Below are 4,280 nucleotides of genomic sequence, written 5' to 3'. Positions count from 1 at the left end.
GAGGGGGAAGGAAGTAGGTGGTACCTCAAGTGCTAAAGACTCTCCCTGCTCTCTTAGAAAGATTTAGATTTTCTTGGATCAATGTTTCTTCATTTGCTGTATGCCCTTAACACATTTCTGGAGACTTTAAAATAGTTGGTTTCTTAAAAGTAATTTTTACCTGTTAGAGTGGTTTCACTAGGAAAGGCTCCTCATATCATTATTCCAGAAATCATCTCCATGGATTAGATTTATTTTTATTTTTTTAATCTTTTATTTATTTATTTTTTGGCCATGCTGCAAGGCTTGTGGGGATCTTAGTTCCTTGACCAGGGTTTGAACATGGGCCCTGGCAGTGAAAGCACTGAGTTCTAATCACTGGACCACCAGGGAACTCCCTTAGATTTATTTATTTTTTATTTTTTGCGGTACGCAGGCCTCTCACTGTTGTGGCCTCTCCTGTTGCAGAGCACAGGCTCCGGACGCGCAGGCTCAGCGGCCATGGCTCACGGGCCCAGCCACTCCGCGGCATGTGGGATCTTCCTGGACTGGGGCACGAACCCGTGTCCCCTGCATCGGCAGGCGGACTCTCAACCACTGTGCCGCCAGGGAAGCCCCTCCCCTAGATTTATTTTTAAATCTCATGTTCTATTTGGGATAAAATTGTATCTTTTATTATTATTATTTTTTTACAACACAATGGTGTTTGTTATGTTTCTTACTTGGTATTTAAATTTTTTGACCTTTTCATCTCTCTCTATATAGCTGAATATTTTTCATATAAAGAGGTATTTTAATTTAATGACATAACTTTTATTCTTTTAAACCAGTTGTTCACCAAGTGTTTGGCAATTAAATCACTATTTTCTTCCCTCCTCCTTCCCTCCTTTATTCCTCTCTTTTTTTAATTCTTATTTTATATTGGAGTATAGTTGATTTACAATGTTGTGTTAGTTTCAGGTGTGCAGCAAAGTGATTCAGTTATATATATATATATACATACATCTATTCTTTTTCAGGTTCTTTGCTCATTTAGGTTATTACACTATATTGAATACAGTTCCCTGTGCTATACAGTAAGTCCTTGTTGATTATCTATTTTATATATAGTAGTGTGTATATGTTAATCCCAAACTCCTAATTTATCCCTCTTCCCCACCTTTCTCCTTTGGTAATCATAAGTTTGTTTTCTAAGTCTGTGAGTCTGTTTCTGTTTTGTAAATAAGTTCATTTGTATCATTTTTTTTTAAGATTCCACATATAAGTGATATCATGATATCTGTCTTTCTCTGTCTGGCTTACTTCACTTAGTATGATAGTCTCTAGGTCCATCCATGTTGCTGCATATGGCATTATTCATTCTTTTTTATGGCTGAGTAATATTCCATTGTATTTATGTACCACATCTTCTTTATCCATTCATCTGTCTATGGACATTTAGGTTGTTTCCATATCTTTGACTATTGTAAATAGTGCTGTTATGAACATAGGGGTGCATGTATCTTTTAAAGTTAGTGTTTTCATTTTCTCAAATTGTACCTTAAGATTTAGAAGGGACCTCTAATGTCAGTAAGGTCAACCTTTCAATCAATGAAGACATACCTAAATATCCTTGATTCATAGTTCTTTCATCTCTGCTTGGTGACAATTTATGATTTCCTACACAGGCAAATGGTTTGACGCTGGACAGCTTATGTTAAAAGGTCATTTTGACCTGAAATATGTCAGCAATTGATAACAGTTTTGAAAGCAAATAAATTGTCTAATCCTTCCTGTGTTAAACAGTTCTTCAAACATTTGAGACCAGGCATCAAATCTCCCTTACTCTTCTCTTTTTAAAATTAATTTTTTTAATTAAAAATATTTATATATTCATTTGGCTGCATCAGGTCTTAGTTGCGGCAGGCAGGATCTTAGTTGTGGCGAGTGGGCTTCTCTCTAGTTGCAGCACATGGGCTTAGTTGCGGGCTCAGTAGTTGCACCATGCAGGCTTAGTTGCCCCGCAGCCTGTGGGATCTTAGTTCCCTGACCAGGGATTGAACCCGCGTCCCCTGCATTGGAAGTCAGATTCGTAACCACTGGACCATGAGGGAAGTCCCTAAAATTAATTAACCAATGTTTCACTTTTTAAAAAATATTTATTTATTTATTTGTTTATTTGGTTGCACCAGGTCTTAGTTGTGGCTCCAGGGCTCCTTAGTTGTGGCACATGGGCTCCTTAGTTGTGGCATGCAAACTCTTAGTGGCAGCATGCAGGTGGGATCTAGTTCCCTGACCAGGGATCGAACCCAGCTCCCCTGCATTGGGAGCATGGAGTCTTTTTTTTTTATAAATTTATTTATTTTATTTATTTATTTTTGGCTGTGTTGGGTCTTCGTTGCTGCGCGCAGTCTTTCTCTAGTTGTGGCACACGGGCTCAGTAGTTGTGGCTTGCGGGCTCTAGAGTGCAGGCTCAGTAGTTGTGGTGCACAGGCTTAGTTGCTCTGCGGCATGTGGGATCTTCCTGGACCAGGGACCGAACCCGTGTCCCCTGCACTGTCAGGCAGATTCCTAACCACTGCACCACCAGGGAAGTCCCACCAATGTTTCTTTAAATGAGGAAATTTCTGAAAGTCTAAACATCATGGCCACTTTTAAAAAATGTCTCTTTTAAAATTGGTCTAAGTTAAATGCAAAAACCTAAGTGTGACCCAAATAATTCTGTGTATGAGACTATTATTTTCAGTACAGGGGTATAGGAAGTAAACAGATGGATAAATAGATCAATATACATGGACAGATAATTAGATTAATACCTTTCAAAAATACATTTGCTCGAACTGCAGAGGCCAGAATAGGTGAGAGAGTGAACATAATATTCAAAGCTGGAACTTGGGAAACTCGGCTCTCCAACAAACTCAATTTATCAATTCCTTCAAAAACCTCTGGGGAAATGAAATGTGCCTCTCCCTTACTTGAGAAACGGTGTGAGGTGAGTCTGAGAGATGCCACCCATGAGAGCAGTGTCCACCTTGCACTGACACCAGCAGAAATGTGAATGTAACCTCTTTGGGTGTGTGCTCCTGAAAACTGTCTCAGTTAACAGAACTCAGACCAGCATCTTGCGGAGAGCTAACACAGGCACCATGTTGGGCAAAAGTGCTAATGTCTAGCCCTGGGGTTTGTATCCCATCAGAAGTGGACTGCCAAGTTCTTCTGGTAGGGCTTAGATTTAAATGAATTTATATTTGATTTTAACTCAATTTATTAGTTGCTGTTCTTGGATAAATAACTTAATTTCTGAACCTAAGACTGCCAACTATTAAAAGAGGGTATTGTTAGGACTTCCCTGGTGGCGCAGTGGTTAAGAATCCGCCTGCCAATGCAGGGGACGCGGTTTCCATCCCTGGTCCGGGAAGATCCCACATGCCGCGGAGCAACTAAGCCCGTGCGCCGCAACTACTGAGCCTGTGCTCTAGAGCCCGTGAGCCACAACTACTGAGCCCACGTGCCGCAACTACGGAAGCCTGCACGCCTAGAGCCTGTGCTCCGCAACAAGAGAAGCCACCGCAATGAGAAGCCCGCGCACCGCAACGAAGAGCAGCCCCGCTCGCCGCAACTAGGTTACTTTTAGCTTGGACGATGGCTATCTGAAGGGGGAAAGGATGTGAGTGGCTGCACGAGCAGGAGGAGGTGAGAGGAAGAGGTTAGAGGAGGAAGTGCAGCATGTACCAGTGCCACAGGCACAGTCATGCTCAGTCCTGGCCCTGTACAGGCCTGCAAGTAGAAAGATCTTGAACTTGTATGATGTGTCTCCACCTGTGGCAAATGCATATCAAGCCTATTTTGTGCCAGGTCCAAGTCCTGTGTTTGGAAATGGCAAAGTAGAAGGATTTCATTTTACTAACTAATATCTTCTGGGTACTCTGTTCAATATGGCAATATGCCCCCAAGTAGTTCTAGAGTACCAATGGAAACCAAAGAAGTACGAGGCCAGGTGAGGGGAGTTTTCTAGAGGAGAGTCCCAGTTCTTATTCAGGTGTTTCCTTATGTCAGTGCAAGAGCACTCTTAGCTTTCAATTTCTTTCCTTAGTAAAAACAAAAGAAGGATCACAGTGGAAACTACTCACAAAGTTTTCTAGGTCTTAGGTAACCGGGGTAGCTCATAGGGAGGCTTAAAATTAAACCTGTATCCATGCAAGAAAGTATTTATCTAGCTGAAGACTGTTTAGTGCTGTTCCTTCACTCTTTTGGTTTTTCTTCACTATCTCACATTAAAACATATTTGAGATTTATATTTGGAGCCAGAATTTTAAAGGGCA

This window comes from Aethalodelphis obliquidens, unplaced genomic scaffold (assembly GCF_003676395.1).
Source record: "Aethalodelphis obliquidens isolate GAN/ISIS:26980383/991018 unplaced genomic scaffold, ASM367639v1 scaffold5, whole genome shotgun sequence".
Classification (NCBI taxonomy): Eukaryota; Metazoa; Chordata; class Mammalia; order Artiodactyla; family Delphinidae; genus Aethalodelphis; species Aethalodelphis obliquidens.
This window is presented reverse-complemented; position numbering follows the sequence as displayed.